This window comes from Numenius arquata, chromosome 3 (genome assembly GCF_964106895.1).
Source record: "Numenius arquata chromosome 3, bNumArq3.hap1.1, whole genome shotgun sequence".
NCBI lineage: Eukaryota > Metazoa > Chordata > Aves > Charadriiformes > Scolopacidae > Numenius > Numenius arquata.
The window spans coordinates 35,326,394-35,336,681 of record NC_133578.1 but is presented as its reverse complement, the minus strand read 5'-3'; positions in this window follow the sequence as shown (position 1 = coordinate 35,336,681).

Below are 10,288 nucleotides of genomic sequence, written 5' to 3'. Positions count from 1 at the left end.
CTTAATGTGGAACAGTCGCTGGAGGAGCGTGAACCAGTCCTGTCAGCCTGTGAGGCTTACATGTTACTTCATATAGTCGTTAATAAAGTAAATAGCTTTTACTATTTGAGTAATTAGTTGGCGATATAAGGGAAGAGTGTTTGCTGCTCTTCATAGAGCAGGGAGATTCTTAGGCGTAGGGTATTTACGTGTGTCAGACTACGATGAAACCTTTCCAAGTATCAAGAGAACACCACGGGGAAGGAGATGTGCCTGTTTTCCTGACAGCCAGCTTAGTAGGCCTCTCGTGCATTGGCTATACTTTCTATATATCACTAAACTATACGTAGCAGAGTGTATGGTTAGTTTGAAGTAGTAAATTTGAAGGCCTAAAAGTGATTACGGTCTCCTGTGGTGTTACGGTATGAAGGTAAGCCGATGAAAATTGCATGGGTCACTAAAAGCTCATTATTATAGAAAAGTGGGAAAACTAGTGCACTTTTTTTTTCTTGTTCTACAAATTTACAATCACATGGGTGTAAAAACATGAACATGGGGAATATAAACACACTTCACTAGGCATTGCTTTGCATAAAGAGCCTTACTTCGAGTCTGTCATACAACTTAAGAGTGACCTGTCCAATGATAGCGCATTACATGCTCTTTCTATTTCTTTCTAATCAGACATAAATATGAAAAATACGTAATTTGTTACAGTTTCAGACTAAACTGGCTGGGGCTAACTTAGTTACTTGGCAGCAAAGGGCTTCTGCAGCTCCTCATACGATCAAACATACCATAGATCATCAGACTATTGCTTATGACTGTGAGGGACAAAATTTTCTTTTATCATAGATTACTTACATAGGACTATAAGACAGGGTTTTCATGTTTTAAGCATTTTGGTTTGTTTTTTATAGGTCTTGGTATGAGAGAAAAATAATAGATTTCAAAATTTTTAAAACCTCAGAATTTGTTTGCCTGAAAGTTCATGTGGTTTTTTTTATTTCCATCTCACAAATTTACAGAGAAAGGAGGAAAACACAATAACACTGTCATAACTACAGCTGGTTTTCTGCTTATGTATTTTTCTCCCTTTTTATAACAGTTATTTAGATAACCTTCTGGTATACGTAGCTGAAAAGAAAAATCACAGCTCCCCAAATATTATGCAATTTTTATTTCTGTCCATCTTATCTAGAGATCTAGAGCTGATACAGCTTTTTCAGAACCTTGGACCCGATGGATTTTTCCCTAAATGAACAAATACGGTAAATGTGCTAAGACTGTAGCTGACAAATGAGGTTTTTAAAAATTGTACAGGAAAAAAGTAAACATTCCCCCCCCCAAAAAAAAAAAAGGCACTATACTAGGAAAGGCACCCTAAAAGGTTTTTGTCTTCTTTCTTGGAAAAACATCAGCCTTCAGCTCTGGAAAAACAAGCGCGAGTTGAGTAGAGAGATCTACACACGTGTCGTTCCAAAAATGCTGGCTGCATCAAAGCCTGGTAGTTTGTTACCGTGTCAGCAACGCTTGAGCGCGGCTTGGAAAGCAAGAAGGAAATCTCAGTATTTGGTAGCGTGGGGTTTTTTAAATGTCACATGTTCTTGTGAAAGAGCAGTGCTTTACTGGAAAATAACCAGGTATGAAGAGAGACGATTTACGGGCAATTCGGCATCTAAAGACGCAATTTAGTTTTGTATTCGGGCAGTAGAGCAGTGTGTTTGGAATCCTCATCGAGAACAGATACAGTTGTTAGAGTTATGTTTTCTAACCTTGTCTTTACTAAATTTGTTTTGCTTTGCACACTAGATTGAATGTACGGGGATAACAGAGTCCTCCCTTTGTAGTTCTGTGCGTGTGCTTTTTCTACTCGAGCAGGAAATACATTTCTGGTTAGAGATTTACGACATTTAGTAGGCACATTCTGACCAAGCTTTTTGAAAACATCTTCTGAGAGATACTGCTATTGCAACAATGAAGAATTCCGAGGGAGGGCTGCACGCTACTCATCTCTCTGTGCCTGCTTTGGAACGCTTTATTTTTAGAACAGTTGTTTTCTGCTGTTCCTCAATTTTTTTTTATTTTTTTTTTTTTAAAACCTTATGAATCTCAATGGCCATGGAAGTTCTCCATATTTACTGCAATGCCCGCAGTCAAATCTTAGTTTTATTTTTTGGCTTCTGCTTCTTCCTTCTAAAGGCTCTTTTTATAAGGATTTTGTTATTCTTTATCAGAAAGACACAGAAGACCATAGAGAAGGAGACTGAACTCCTGTGATTCTCATGATTGAATCTCGTGATTCCAAGTTCACGACAAATACAACAGGTAATAAAATACTTCTGCAACATGTAGAGGTGAGCGTTCAATAACTATGGGTGCCTTGTGCGTCACCACAGGACAGTGATTTTCACAGCAGCGGTCACAGTTTTGTTTGGGTTGAGGGACAGATCACACAAGGGAGGCAGGAGTCTAGAAGGGGAATTGCTTACTTCCCAAATTTTGGAAGTAAGTGGTCTAGTGGGAGGTGTCCCTGCCCATGGCAGTGGGGTTGGAACTGGATGATCTTTAAGGTCCCTTCCAACTCTGACCATTCTATGATTCTATGATAAATTTTCCACTCGGACAAGTGCTCAGATAAACATGACCTGAAACTTCAGCAGCTATGGAAAGAGTTATAAAAAATAAATAGATAGGCAAGGCCTTATGAAGTACATCATGGCAGGGGGATTTGACCGAGATGCTGCTTCCATGTGACATTGCTCTAAATGCAGAGGAGAGGTGACCAGTAATTTTAACTCATTGGTTCCAGTCAAGCTTAGTTCCACAGAGACTGAAAAAATCACTGCTGTGCACTGGTATTTCATGGCCCTAGACTGAGCAGCTCCAGTAAACAGCAGCTCCAAAACATTCCTTGGTCCTTGGTGGGAGCACTTGCCAGGAAAGCTACCTTAAAGGCTGATATTACTGAACACTGGCAGCTATATTTTTTCAGTTGTTCAAGAACAGGGAAAAAAATAAGAACTGCAAATTGTGCAGGGTGCTTTGGCATCGCCTGGGTCTTCGTATTTCACGTGTATTTCTGCCTAACAATCATTTGGCTGTCTGACCTTGGGGGAGCCTCTTTCAGATACCTCGAGCTGCCAAATCCCAGTATGCCATGAGCCCTTTAAAGCACGCGGTAACAGCCAGAATTAGAATCAGCAGAGAATAGGACAGAGGAAAACAACACCACCTTGAAATTTAACTCGGGTGACTTCAACAGACCTTCTAGTCCACCCTCCTGCCCTGAGGCAGAGTTACTGAGATATATTTATTCTTGACAGGTATTTGTCTAATTCTGTAAACCTCTGATAAAAGTTACTCTATGATCTATGTAATCTGTTCAATGCTTACTGATCCTGATAGACAGCGTTTCCTAATAAAATTAATCTTTCTTTCCTGCAAATTTTCTATTCTGTTCTTCCATGTTTGTTGTAAACTTCTTTGACAATAATCTTTAAAAATAAATGAAAGCATACTCCGTTTCCTTTAAATAAAAAATTATCTCCTTTAACCTTTCATTTTTGCTTTTCTCTAGGACCTCCGAAGCATCAGAATTATCCTCCAGACCTTCTGTGCGCTAATCGCTTACAGGTCAAATATGGTTGTGACTAATTTATTATCATTTCAAAGGAAAAATTTGTCAGGGTCATTTAATACTGATAAATGTTTCTGGATAGTCCTAAAGCCTGTTTTTTCTCTCTTCTGGCTTGTATTCCTTGTTGATTACCCTTGGCATCTGCCGCGGTCTTTTTTTGGTGATGGCAGAAGCGAAGGCAGTAGTTTATCCCTCAGTGAACACCGCAGCGTTACACAGCAAACGCCGCTTCAGACGCAGCATCTCTGCAGGGCAGCCTTCTCCATGGATACCCCGGTTCGGATTGAACGCTCCAGGCATTCATTTTGGCCTCTGCACAGCATTTCTTCGGGGAGTTAAGTAGTAGATTATAATTATGTAAACTGGAATTTAGCCAGAGCAGCAGGGTCACTCACCTCTAAGGTTGCAAAAGACATTTAAATAATACTCTGAACAGCTCAGGATTTTAACTACTTTACTAACTTAGCACGTAAAGGGGAGAACTTGTCACAACAGAGTATCTTCACAAGGAGAAATCATTATTGGATTGCAGAAGTCATGAATGAAACTTGTGTTACTGTAAAGCAACTCAGCATGAAATCCCAACTTCAGACATCATTGACAAAGCACGCTTTGACTTTATAGTCCAAAGACATAACCAACAACAAGATAAAGTGCTAAATCTTAAAATACTGCTATAAACAGTGTTCCGAGTGGTGTGTTTGGTTTGAAAGTGAATGCAGTCCAAGATTCTTATAAAGAACTTCTTCTTAATATTGTTCATAATACAGTACTGAATGCAGCCCTTTAGGTAAATAACATACCGTGGCTGTGAGGAGGGGTTACCACACAGCTCCGGGAACGTGCCGATCAGCAGTTTCTGAGGTTGCAGGTTTCTCAAATGCTTTAGAGGCATAAGCTCCCACCACGGAAGGTGGCATTCCCACCCTCCAGCTAACGCCTGCTGCTCGCTTCTGCATCACCCGTGCCAACGCGAGCTGTCATTGCCTTCGGGCAGAACTATGCTGGGGGAAAAAGAAAAAAAGTCTGGCTTACAGCGAAACCAGGTAACACGCAAATAAACAGTTTCAGACGTTCACAGAACTGCAGCCAAGTTCCACCAAGAACAAGGAAGAACTTTTCTTCAAGTGGTTTTTTTATGCTCAGGAAATGAGGTTTTAATGTTATACAGCCCAAATCCCACTCTTTTCTCACAGAGCCCGTCCCGTGCGCTATGAGTGCCACAACCACACCTAGAGCATTCCTGAGAGGTGTGTGTTTGATGCGACACGGGAGACACCTCTGCTCCGATGCAGCAGCTCCCCGTTTCCCCTTACACCCTCTTCCTCCTCTCCTAAACTAATGGGCTAAATAAACAAACTCCAAGTAAAGCAGTGGCCTGCTTTAAAATGCTGTTGGATTGATACTAGCACAGCATTGAACTGTTGAGGGGGAATCTTTTCTTAGCTTCTAAAATGAAATCAGTTAAAGAATTACGAGTTTTTTAACGTGTAATGAAGTATCATTACTGGAGCCACGACCTTCATCCTCTGTTGACCTTCACTGATACAGCTGTGTTGCTAAGAATTAGGCTTATCTTTCGAGAACAGACACTGCAGCCATAAACTCGTCTACATTTCTTCATGCGAGCAGGAACAAAAGAATAGGTTTTAAGATAGAAGGTGCTACTCAAAAAAGCAAGATTTTTTGTTGCCGATTTATCAAAACGGCTTTCTTGTACTGCTAAATCTTTTATTGTATAACAGCACAGAATTTAAATTATCTCAGCCATAAAGCTGGTTACCAGTTTCGGTTACTGATGCCTCAACTTACGTTTGTTTGCAGTGCTACTTAGTTTATTATATTTTTAGACTTGAGACGGTGATCAAAGCTTCAGCTATCTTGGCTATTTTATTTCCTTGTGACCAAAGGAGTTTTCATTTCTTCCTCAAACTGACAAAACAAGCCAACAAACAAACAAACTCCCCAACATTATCTGAAATGGCATCTCTTTAATTTTTAGCCACCTACTTTCCAAATAATAAAGAAAAAGTAACTTCACACTCTTGTGAAGTTTGTTACTCAAAGCAATATGCAATTTTCACCAACAACGTCAAACACTTCTGCAATGAAAGGTTTTGTTCAGATTAAGCTGCGTCTCTGCTTTGAGCTTCCCTGGGCCCTGCTCCTCTCCTGTTTTAGGTCCTCGCTCTTCTAAGAAAGAAATCTGGGGAAAGCAGAGAGATCTTTCACAGTCCTCTTACTCTCCCACTTTGAAAATTAGGCTTAACGTAGCAAGAAGTTCAAGGGAGTCATTAAAATTATGTTAAAGATGACTTTTCAGTAGGAAAGCCAACTAAAAAATAAATCAAAGATGAAGAATGAGAGTGGGTTTGTCACCTTGTGCTGTATGCACTGCGACCAGTCGGGAGCACGCACTCTGTTGTCACCAAGACTGCAAAGGCAATGAAGTGCAAGTCCCAAATGGCAGCACCTGAGTCTCCTTATTTTTCATGTGAACCAACAGAGGCTGCAGATTGCTCTATTTCCCATCTCGCTTCAAAATCATAGAAGAAAAAAAACTAAAAATGCAAACAAGAGTGAAAAGGAGTGCATATGCTCTCAGTACAAAGAGGCTATTTAACTCCTGAAATATCCCATACTGAAAAGAGCCCTCTTTCCGTTGGCGTAGAGCAAACGAAAGCTGGATTTCTGAGAACTATCACATATGTTAGGAAAGGAAAATTTTCATAGTGCTTGCTCCATCAGTCAGTGCAGTATGTTATTTCTGGACTGCATATTCTATGAGTAGACTTGGGATACACTGACAGTTTATCTTTCCTTTTCTATGTGAAACCCACTAGCTGATCTCAAGGATTAAATGGAAAGAAAAACTCACATCACTTGCAAAATAAGAAACCACTTCTAAATCAACTGGTTTTGATGAAGCCAGAAAACCACCCTGAATGCACACCAGTGCAAATCACCTGGAAGCAATAACGGCTTTCCAGTTAACCAGCAAAGAATGTTCCAAAAACATTTCAACTTTGAATAATGCGCTGTAATTAGAACTACTTACAAAACAATTAAAGATGGGCTGGGATATACAAATGGTGGAGGTTTCCTGCTGCTCTTCTCAGCGGAGTAATAAATCAAGCAAAACAATCCAGTAGACCCCGCAGCAATGCTGCAAAGATACGTACTATGTATATATATATATATACACAAATACACACACAACACAACCATGCTTGAGACCTCAACTTAAAGATGGGTACCAGTTCAAATACAGACATTAAAAAAAAAAAAAAAAGAGCTGCCTATTTACAATAAAAAAATATTCACAAGTTCTCAAGCAGTTTTTCAGACTAAATACAACTGTGTAATGTATAATACGGAAATCGCACATCCAGAGAAATGCATTTTAAGCACGCTTAGCTCTTAGTTACTCAAGAAAGAAGGAATCTGCAGAGACTCACAGTTACCTGCTCAGATTGCAAGAGTAGTGTCAGCAAGAGAAAGAACAGCAAAGGGAAACTGACAAAAAAAAGAGAAACATGCCTTAAAGCTTTAGGAAAAAGAAAGAAAAACAAAAAGGTTCTATGCGCAGCACAGTGTTGCTAGTTTTCCCATAATTTTGTGGCTTTGGGTTTTGCTTGATCTCCAATGGCTACTTTTCATTTACCTGGAGCGTTCATGTCTCTTTTCCATATGGATTCCCCGGTGCCAAGCCACAAGATTCCTCTTCAGCAGGACGCTCACGGTGACTCTCTCCTTTCACCAACCACTCATCTCAATTAACTTTCCGTAGTGTAACTTCTCATCCAACAAGGTTAAAACTGACCAAAGGGTTCAAAAGTTATTTGGAAAGGGAGGAGAGGGGAGGGAGACGCACACAGAGGAACTGCAGGACATTTAATTTTTCCAATGGAACCAACTTAGAAATCAATTCTCTCCTTTTGTGTAACTCTCTTCTGGTCGGTCATGCCAAGTCGGAGAGGCGGCTGCTGTGCCTTTCCCCTCTACTCACACACGTGACCACCTGCAGTACCAAGCGATGGAAAGGCATCACCCAGTAATGGACTGGGACCAGAATCTGACATCAAGACCCCTGCCGACCTACGGACTTTAAAATACATCCTACAAAAAGAAATCTAACGAATTCAGTCTATGTCATAGTTTCTAAGTAAGAATAATTAGGAAAAACAGAAAGGAGGCTTCCTGCAGCTGTGTCAAATGGACTCAAAAAGTTACTAAAATTCTGTAATCACTTTATTACAGTAATTCAGATTAGTATAAAGATGTTCAACTAGAGATGACTCGGAATCTTTACAAGTGCTACACAGCAGATCACACAATAGAAATCGACACTATACAACAGATTAGGTTTGACTGAGCAACATCTACTTTTTGTTTCTTTTTAAGGAAAATTTTTATCTGTGTAATGCTCTAAGTTCTGTGAATTTGGAGCAAGCTATTACGATAATTAAAACAACAACAGAGATCAAGACAGATGAAAGTAAACAGACAGCAGAAGATAAAGAGCACCCTTACAGAAGAAATTTATGAGACTTCAGTAATTCTGCAGGAAATAACCATGAAGTCTATAATCCTCCAATTGACAATCACAGGAATAAAAATTTAAAAAAAAAGGGATCTTAAAAAAAAAAAAAAAAAGAGCTTTACAGAGAAGTGAAGGGTCTCCAAAGGAAGAAAGGAATATATAGATAGCATCTGGGAACTGTTAATTTTTGTTTCTCTTTTAATTTCTACATATAGTCAAGCTCTGGCCATCATGTCTATGGTACTCGTAACTGAAGGGCAGTTTGATTTTGCCCAAGCAAAGCCCTAGCAGAATAGTGAACTTCTGTTGTTTTCAAAGCAGACAGGCTTTTCCCATTCACAGGTACTCGTTGATCAAACAACACGCTATGGACATGAAGTATTCACAGCTACTTGGTGCTGGATATCCTTTATGAAATGTGGAACAAGCCGTTGTGCTCCGTTTATTGTGCTAAATATTCAAGAAACAAGAAAAGAGAATTGAGCCATTAAAGTAGGCTGCTTTCATTAAGGAATCTACAATACACTTGGTTTAGATATCTTGTTTAAAAAGATTCTACAGTTACTAAGAAACCACATCTAGACTAACGCAAACTGTTCTAAATAAAGTTTAAAACATAAACAGCTTAAACAAAAACTACATCTGAGTTGTTTTGTATATATGTTTTCTCTATAAGAAAAAAAATCTGTCGACTTAACAAAAGGGATTAGGTTAATTTTCTTAACATTTTACTGAAATAATCCCTTTAATTGTCAGTTTTTTAAAGGTTCATAATAGCTGTAGGCTCAGATCTATAGAATTTAGTAAGAAAGAAATCAGTGGGGTTCCACAGAAATGATCTCAGAATCTTTAGGTGGTGTTGTTTCTCAAGAAATCAGAATAATAAGGAATTTCATAGTAAACATTCCATTTAAAATGAAAAATTAAAAACTCCACCTTTTTATTAGATCCAGTCAACATTAATTATTTCTTAAGTAGAATCTGAGAGGTACAAAGCAGCTTTTTTTAATCCTGTATTCATTTTCTAAATTCAATTTGACTATTCATTAATGAGATCACACCGCAAAGAAAGAAATGTGAACCAACCCATTGTGCAAGTATGCTAATCCTGTATTTACTACTTGCTCAAACTATCCAAAAGGTTAGGCGTTTCATGTTCATAAAGAAAAAATTAGTATAAAATGAATGAAGTATATATTTAAGGGAAGAAAAACTAGAATATTTGAAATTTTTGGAAAAACTTGGAAGATTGGGAAATGCTGAAGTACTCTGTATGAAGGTGCTATTGAGAAAGATTCGAAAGAAGTGGGTATTTCTGGTGCTATTTTCTGTAAAGCAATAATGAAACAGGGTTACATTGTGCATATTTCAGATCAGAGGGGTTGAAAGGCACAGGCAAATATTATGCTGGTCCAAGTTTTTCCAGGGAAAAAGGTTAACATTGCTTCTTCAACTACGTGAAACCTGCCTTGTGCTATGGGGGGTGGGGAGGGTGCCTGCTGCTTAAATTCAGCCCAAATTTAAACCCAGAGGAAAGGGTTATTTGTGCATGGTTACCGACACAGAGATGAGGGTCAAAAGCACTGAAATTTGTTGGGTTTTTATACTCGGGGCCTGCAAGGCCAAATACATATTCCAGATTTGGCACAGAGGGGACCCTGTGAACGTGTTTGTCTGTGCATTTTGCTGTCACACTGACAAGAGACAAGATCCGTCTTAAAAGCAATTACTGGAAGCTCAATTTTATTCATTTTATGGCTTCAAGGGTAAATTGCAAACCAGAAGGCAACAACATCAGAAAAAAACCCAACCAAAACCCAAGCCAATTTCCCATCCACCTCCGTCTCCCCCCTGCCAATTTGGAGAGCAAGAATATTTGTCAGTTGAGATTACGGGCTTTGAAGAAAAACGGTTTGTCAACCCAATGTGTTTCGTTTGCCCACTTCATGAGTCCCTCATGAGAGGACTAAAAACCAAACAAACATATGAAACAGCTGTGTTTGCATTTAAACAAACATTAATTGATTGAAGTAATGAGTAACCTCAAAAACCATTTAGAAAGTTCATAGCATCCTTCAAATATTTGTAGACTATTAGAATTTAACTGATTTAATTATGTATGTAAC